The following is a 9,207-nucleotide window of genomic DNA, read 5'->3' on the forward strand; positions in this document are numbered from 1 at the left end:
TGGATTATAGCCAAGGAAAATGAACTGGATGACTTGAAACAACTATATAAATTGCAGTCGCGCCTGGGAGAAATCATTCATCATTTTTATCTTCAATGTCAAAGCCTCCTTTTCCAAAATATCATTCCAAAACAAAATATGGAGCGGAATATTCTGGCAATATTTAATAAACCGATATAGAAAACTATAGGCCAACAGGCAATCAAAGTTTCCCTTCTCCATTCTACTAGGGAATGGACATTTTGTTTTCTCCAAACCAGTGATGCTATCTGAGCTGGTTATTGAAGGGAAATCCCAAGGCTCCATGGATCAGAACTTCCTTATTACATCTTAAAGCAAGTAAGATAATACACCTTGTCATCTAAAGAGGGGAAGCTGGCTTCAGACTGGAAACCAAATTATCTAATTGGATCATTGCCCATAAGAAGACACTCTATAGACAATATAGAAAAAAGCATATCTGTTGCTAATAGGTGAAGCATCTATTCTTTTAAAAAGAAAGGTCTCGGTCATATTTTTTTCAGCTGCATTAGAATAACTCAGACACATTTTACTATTGGGAAATAGAAATAATTTAGTGCTTTTAATCGTCAAAACAAAGCCTACTTAATACATTATCAATCCTTCTGTCCAATCACAGTAGATACAGCTTGTTCCAGTCTTGTCCCCTTGTCTTATACCAGTCATAAAATCTATTCCAGACTTCAAAATATTCTGATTTCCCTTTATTTTTAAGTTCAAGAGTGAGCCTATTTGCTTCCGCACAGGCCAACACTTTTCTGATCATATCTAGCTCTGATGGTGTATTTTCTTTTTTCCAATATTGTGCATAAGTTATGCGCGCTGCAGTTAGTACATGAATAATTAAATAAAGTGTATCTTTCTTATACCCCTCCGGTATTATACCTAGGAGAAAAAATTAGGGTTTAAACAAGATTTGGTCTCCCACCATTTGTTCTAACCATGATTGGATCATTTTCCAATAATTTTTTTGCCTCATTGCACCTCCACCACATATGATAAAAAGTGCCTGGTGTTTTTTTTTTACACTTCCAACAATTTGGGGCCAGATTTTTAAACATTTTGGAGAGCCGTGCTGGGGGGAGATGCCATCTGTAGAACATCTTATAAAGGTTTTCTTTATACGCCGTAGCCATTGTTAGTTTCTGATTAAGTATCCAAAGTTTTTCCCACTTAGCCAATTCCACATTGTAACCGAAATTTTTCCCCCAGAAGGAAGGAGAGAAGGAGAGAAGAAAGGAGGGAAGGAAGGAGGGAATGTAGGAGAGAAGGAAGGGGGGAAGGAAGGAGGAAAGGAAGGGGGAAAGGAAGGAGAGAAGGAGAGAAGAAAGGAGGGAAGGAGGGAAGGAAGGAGGGAAGGAGAGAAGGAGGGAAGGGGGAAGGAAGGAGGGAAGGAAGGAGAGTAGGAGAGAAGAAACAAGGGAAGGAAAGAGGGAGGGAGGGAAGAAGAAGTAGGACCGTTGTAAGATAAGATGGATCTATGGGATGTTAAGAAAGCAATCTTCAAGTATATTGTCAACAGTAGGGGAAAATTGTTATAAATACATATTATTAATAACAGTTATGAGATCATATAATTGTGAATGTATATATGAAATTGATAAAATTAAAAATTTTAAAAAAAAGAAAGTTTTCCCCCAGGCGACCATAGTTTCTTTGACATGTTCCTCCTCTAGCTTGTATCCCAACAAAAATCTATACAACACTTTGATCAGCCTGTTTTCTGTCTGTATGAAAAGTTTGGCTAATCTTGTGTAATCTTTGCCAATACCTTCCTTCTTCCTATCCTGTGCAAACCTTGACTGTATCTGTAAATAAGACCACCATTCTACTACGTACAGGTAGTTCTTGGCCTACAATCATACATTTAGTGACCGATCCAAATTACGACATCCTTGAAGTGACTTATGACCATTGTTCGCATTTACGACCGTTGCAGCATCCCCATGGTCATGTGATCAAAATTCAGATGCTTAACAACTGACTCATATTTATGACTGTTTCAGTGATCTGGGGTCATGTGATCCCTTTCCGTGACCTTCTGTCAAGCAAAGTCAATGGGGAAGCCAGACTCAGTTAACAACTGTGGCAAAGAAAGGTCATAAAATGGGGCGAATGTCTCACTTAGCAACATAAATTTTGGGCTCAATTGAGACCATAAATCGAGGGCTACCTGTATGTGTGTAGGGGGAAGACAGCAGAAGAGGCTGCCATGGGGATAAAAGCCGCACAATGAAACAGCTCTCTTGTACAGAAGGATCAGTTGGACACAGACTCACAATAAATACGACTGTGACAGTTCCAGTTCTCTGTTGAAATAAAAAAATAACGGACCCATTTCTGCTCAGTTTTTTGCTAGTAACAGTTATCATTGTTTTTTTAAACTGTTTTGGGATATATCCAGTGCACGATCTAAGAGTAGAAAAATTGACTGCTTTGGCGAAGGAGAGATAGCTGAACAACAAAGGAGAAGATTTTGACCTGTGCTCTCTCTCTCTCTCTCTCTCTCTCTCTCTCCCTCCCTCCCTCTCTCTTTCTCTCTCACTGAAAACAGTCATGAAACTGAGGCACTGGCAGATATGATGATCAATAGCAATGATATGATAGCAGTCATGATTGTAGAACCAGATTGCCAGGTTTTGTGTATGATTTATCAGGGAAATTATAAATAAAATGGGTGAGTTTTCAAGCTGTGATATTACTCTTAGACCCCAGGTATTATTGACTGATGCTTAAAGCCACATTATTGTACATACATATACATACATACACACACACACACATACACATACACATTGTGTATATATTATTATGTTATGTTATGTTATGTTATGTTATGTTATGTTATGTTATGTTATGTTATGTTATGTTATGTTATGTTATGTTATGTTATACTACACTATACTATACTATAGTATATTATATGCATGCATGCATGCATGCATACATACATACATACATACATACATATATATATATACACACACACACACACAAACAAACACACACATACAGTATATATTATTATATTGTATTGTATTTTGTATTATATTATATGTTACACTACACTATACTATAGTATATTATATGCATGCATACATACACACACACACACACATACAGTATATATTATTATATTATATTGTATTTTGTATTATATTATATGTTACACTACACAACACTACACTACACTATACTATAGTATATTATATGCATGCATACATACACACACACACACACACAAACACACACACACATACAGTATATATTATTATATTGTATTGTATTGTATTGTATTTTGTATTATATTATATGTTACACTACACTACACTACACTACACTATACTATAGTATATTATATGCACGCGCGCACGCACGCGAGCGCGCGCACACACACACAGACACACTATATACATATATATTATTGACCTGGCCACTCCTTCCTTCCTTCCTTCCTTCCTTCCTCCCTCCCTCCCCTCCTTCCCTCTTCCCTCCCTCCCTCCCTCCCTCCCTCCTTCCCTTCCTGCCTCCCTTCCTTCCTTCCCTCCTTCCCTCCTTCCCTCTTCCCTCCCTCCCTCCCTTCCCTCCTTCCCTCCCTGCCTCCCTTGCTGGTTTCACCTTGCTATTTGATTGGAAGGACCAAAAAAACTGTTTGCCTGTCTACCTGTCTATCATCCATTTCAGTATAATCTCTACCTCTATCCATCACTCTCATTAATCTTCCAACCATTTGTCTTTTCCAAAGCAGGTAATGAATAATTTACAATGAAATAAATCAAATGAATAAATCAAAACATTTAAAAGCAGACGATAGAAGCATTCTTCTTCATCCTGTTCTGGGAGAAAAAGCCTCGACTGGTCCTCCTTGGAAGGTTGTTCCAAGAAGAGAGAATCCCAAGTTTCTTTCTGATGGAGGTAGTCCTTGACTTGCAACAATTTGGCTAGCCGTTCAAAGTGACGATGGCACTGAAAAAAACGACTTATGACCCTTTTCCACATTTATGACCATTGCAGCATTCCCATCGTCACGTCATCAAAATTCAGATGCTGGTTTATATTTATGATGGTTTCAATGTCCCAGTGATCCTCTTTTACGACCTTCTGACAAGCAAAGTCAATGAGGCAGCCAGATCCACTTAACAACAGTGTTACTAACTGAACAACCCCAATGATTCACTAAACTGCTGTGGCAAGAAAAGTCATGAAATGGGACAAAGCTCACTTAACAAATGCCTCACTTAGCGGCATAAATGCTGGGCTCAATTGCCATCGTCAATTGAGGACTACCTATATATGTTGATCATATAAAAGGCTGAAAAAATATATATTCCATTTTGCTAAATCAACTTACAGGGGAAAATAAAAGGCTTTTTTGAGAATTCTTCAGTGTAGCCGTCAGTCTCTTGAGGGAGCCCGGATCAGGAAACGGACCCCACAAGAACTATTGGGAGTCTATCAGTGGTGGGATTCAGATAATTTAACAACCGGTTCTTTGTGCTAATGGCCAGCTGGGTAGGTGGGGCTCGGTGGTCATGTGACTGGGTGGGCGTGACCAACTCAATGTCACTCAGGTTGATGGGCGCTTCGCCTTAGCTGTTACAATGGTAATAAGGGTTAACTGGAGAGACAGTTCCTGTAAACAGGTCAACAAAGATGAGGCTAGAAACAAGACCAGAATGTTTCCTTCCTGCCTTCCTTACAGGATTAGCCCTGTGAAGTGGGAAAAAACAAAAGGAGATTCCTTCCAACATTCGGTTCTCTGAACTACTTAGAAAGTTACCAACCGGTTCTCCCGAATAGCTGCGAACTGGCTGAATCCAATCACTGGAGTCTATGGTGGGTTTCACATTTTGTTATCACCACTTCGCCCCACGCACACCCACTTCGTAGCGCACGTGTACCATCTGCCCATGTGCCCAGCCTTCCGGACATGCCCTTTGCTCACACACCCACCTTCTGCAAATGCACATGGCCTCAAAAATGTGCCTCAATAGGACGGCACAGAGCCAGGGCAGATGAGCAGGCCCACCCGCGATTTCCGCTACCACTTCGGATGAACCGGTCTGAACCGGTCTGAACACCACCTCTGACTCTATGCTATTGATGTAGGCTACGGCCTACATCACTATCTTGAAAGTCCTGCCCCTCCCTTCATAACAAAGAAAATCAGGAGCCGAGGTGGCGCAGTGGTTAGAGTGCAGTACTGCAGGCCACTTCAGCTGACTGTTATCTGCAGTTCGGCGGTTCAAATCTCACCGGCTCAAGGTTGACTCAGCCTTCCATCCTTCCAAGGCGGGTGAAATGAGGACCCAGACTGGGGGGGCGATATGCTGACTCTGTAAACCGCTTAGAGAGGGCTGAAAGCCCTATGAAGTGGTATATAAGTCTAACTGCTATTGCTATTGCTAATCAAGGTGGTTACTTTAATTTCCTTTATAACACCTTTTTCTTTCCCCAGGTTTAATTCAAGTTTTGCCAACTTGCCACGTTCTTCTCCAAAGTCATCTCTGTGAATCTCTGTAACAGCTGCTTTTACCGTTCTATGCACAAGTCAGGAGAGACTCCTGTCACCCTAAATCTTGTTGCCTTCACGGTGTGCTCTTAATGCATATCTAAACATGGACTACACTGGGCTGTTTTCTGTGAAGCTGTACTACACAAATATTGTTGATTGGTAGTATCCCTTGGCTGAAATCTTAACATCATCAACCATCTATCACTATAAAAAATGTGCATGAGTGTGGTGCTTATACAGCCTGGATGCTTTATCCAATTAATTTTTTTTTAAAAAAATTGTTAATGGATTTAGAAATGGAACAGTGTTGGAAGGGACCTTGGAGGTCTTCTAGCAGTTAGCAATAGCAATAGCAGTTAGACTTATATACCGCTTCATAGGGTTTTCAGCCCTCTCTAAGCGGTTTACAGAGTCAGCATATTGCCCCCAACAACAATCCGGGTCCTCATTTTACCCACCTCAGATGTGCCATGCTCACCCCAGCTCCACAAAGGCAAAAAAACATTGCAATACGTCATGGTTTGACATTTGTGCTCTAGAAAATATCTGATTTGTTGGCTAGGCCCAGGGCATCATAAGTGGCGCATTGCCTTTGGTTAGATAAAGCAATGGTAGGACTTGCCAAAGAGGTTGACTTTCATTTATTCCACCTTTCTATCCCACAAAGGATAAGCGCTTAGGAGCAAACAATAAGGCAGGGGGACGAAGGGAGGGAAACGGGAAAAAAGGACCTGTCATGAAAACCTAAACAGGAGTTGTAAATGATCTTCACTCCAACCAGTGGTGGGTTTCAAAAAATTTTGGAACCTCTTCTGTAGGTGTGGCCTGCTTTCCGGGTCCACTGGTGGAACCTCTTCTAACCGGTTCAGTAGATTTGATGAACCGGTTCTACCGAACCGGTGCGAACCGGTAGGAACCCACCTCTGACTCCAACCCTCATCTCCAAAATGAATATACAGTATGTTGAAACGCACTAATTTATTTAAGAAGATAATGCAAGTAATTAGCTAGGCTGACTTTACTGACTCTATTTGGAATTCTTCGTTTGTGACCAACACCTATCCTTGTTTTCTCCCCATCTCTTTCTTCAATAAACTGCTTTTTCTATCTAGAGACTTAGCTTTATTGATTTTTATAAGAGCTGTTCTCATTAAAGCCATCCTCACATGGAAAGGCTGTGCAGTGGCAAATATCCCTTGTGTTTCAAGATTGGCACAGCGTTTGTTAAGTTCTATATATCTGGGCTTTGGGCAGGAAGATCCAACGATGCGAACAGATGCCGCAACAGGCACACTGAGAATTTAGCATTGTAATGGATTGTTTGGAAGCAAGTGATGAAATATGTCACAATAACCTGCACAATAATCCAGGAAATCTTGATTGCGCTCCTTCCCACGTTGGTTGGATGATGCACAGGCAGTTCTGCCCTTGGCTGCTTGCACACATTCTAGTGAAATTCAGGAAAATATTCAGATTTTTGTCTTAGCATTACGCCAATTGTAACAGTTGGGGGTCAGGCTGCTGTTGCTATTTTCGTGCTCCCCCTCTTTTTCATTTTTTAAAAAATATTTTCCAGTCTCCTGTTTGGATCAGGACAGATTAATTTTAGTGGAAATGTCTAAAATACTCAGAAAAACAATTGATATGAGCATCAGGATGTTTTCTGAAAGAGGTGAATTCTTAGGATTCTTTAATCACATTGCTACATAGCCATGACGGCACTGTGGTTAGAATGCAGTATTGCAAGCTAACTTTGCCGACTGCCAACAGTTTGATTCCGACTGGCTCAAAGTCGATGCAGCCTTCAATTCTTCCGAGGTCGGTGTGTGTGTGTGTGTGTGTGTGTGTGTGTGTGTGTGTGTGTGTGTGTGTGTGTGTGTCAGTGGTGGGTTTCAAAAAAATTTGGAGCCTCTTCTGTAGGTGTGGCCTGCTTTCTGGGTCCACTGGTGGAACCTCTTCTAACCAGTTCAGTAGATTTGACGAACCGGTTCTACCGAACTGGTGTGAACTGGTAGGAACCCACCTCTGGTCCTGGAGGAAATGTAGAGAAACACATGGATGTTCCAGCTTGGAAAAAAAAACCGGCAACAATAGCAAAAAGCAGAGACAGCCACAACTATAATTTGTTTTCTTTTCATATGTCATTGATAAATGGGATTTCCTCCTGAGTGAAAAACGCCTAGGTCTGTATTTCAGAAGTAAACCTTGATGGAGGTGGGTTTTTTTTTAAAAAAAAATCCCCCTGAATAAACTCAATTAGACTGTATATGTTATCAGCTCTGAGCCTAAGGGAACAGGCTAGTTGAAAATTGTAATAAATAATAATGCATAAATCAACTATTTTTTTTAGTCATGCCAGGGCACAGACTTTTTACAGCTGTGATAAATTCCCTACTTCCCTATCTTATTGGGGAGGTTTGGTTCTGATCAAGGTATTACTGATTAAAGGATATGTTTCCAGAATGAAAACGATAGGTTATCAATACTAGATGTATTTAATGAGAAATTGCCAATTAACAGAAATTATTGAAGGGAAATCCACCTGAGCAGCAGATTGAGGTTTGGTTTAGCAATCTACTTACGAAAGACCAGTTTTTCAGTTTCAGTTTTCAGTTTTAGTTTATTTGTATGCCGCCCTTCTCCAGGGGGGACTCAGGGTGGCGAACAACTCAAAGGGGAAGGGAACATAAACAATAGTACACATAATTAAAATACACGAAAATCACACAGCCATACCAGTTGAGAGGGGAGGGAAACTCATCAACCCCAGGCCTGCCGGCACAGCCAGGTTTTGACGGCTTTCTGGAAGGCCTGGAGAGATGTGAGGGTCCGGATCTCCGCGGGGAGTTCATTCCAAAGGGCCGGAGACCAGGACTCGAGTCCACGAAGGTGCGAGAGAAACAGCTTTATTGACGTGTCAAGAGTTCAGAGTGTTGCACACCAAAACTGAACTGCCTGGGCTACGCCCTGGTCAGTGATTTTATACCTTTGAATCAAACTTCGTAAATCAGTAGGCGTTACAATAGGCGTATACATATTGATGGTCCAAGCCCCCTGTTTAGGACAGGGAAATACATTTTGGAAAAATACAATGCAGAAGTGAATCCTATAAGTCATAAAAACAGGATAGAAAAAGTGCTGAGATGAGGCCCGCATTATTCTGTCATATGGCTATTTTCATTTATTCTACACCTACATTACTTCCGTGTGCCATCCTTGTGCAGAAGCTTGCGACATGTTCCCGTAATATTTGTAATATTTAGGAGGAAGTTAGAAGTCAAAGTTAGAACTCAAGTGCACTAGAGTGAAATGTCAAGCTAATATAAGTTTATAAGGTCCATCCTATTAAGACCACCTAACCTGGCCAGCCTCTGGTGGGCTTACCTGTGCACCCCCTCCTGCCTCACCTTAAGTGGAAAAGAACTTGAAATAATTCATTCTCTCTGCAGTCCTGAATAAGCACCATTTACCTAATCATCGCCCTGCATTGCTTGACTATGAAGGAGGAGAAGGGAATTGAGAATGTCACGTGACAATCATTGAGCAAAATGTTGGTACTTGACGTTGTTGCTTCTTCAGATATGGAGATAGGGATTAGCAAACTGGGGTTTCCCCCACGAAATCATTCAGAGGAATGTCAGCTCTTTGAATCAGACAATTTCATGGAGGAA

Source organism: Thamnophis sirtalis, unplaced genomic scaffold, assembly GCF_051295495.1.
Source record: "Thamnophis sirtalis isolate CommonGarterSnake01/CBP01778 unplaced genomic scaffold, rThaSir2_p1.2 scaffold_2, whole genome shotgun sequence".
In the NCBI taxonomy this organism is placed as follows: Eukaryota; Metazoa; Chordata; class Lepidosauria; order Squamata; family Natricidae; genus Thamnophis; species Thamnophis sirtalis.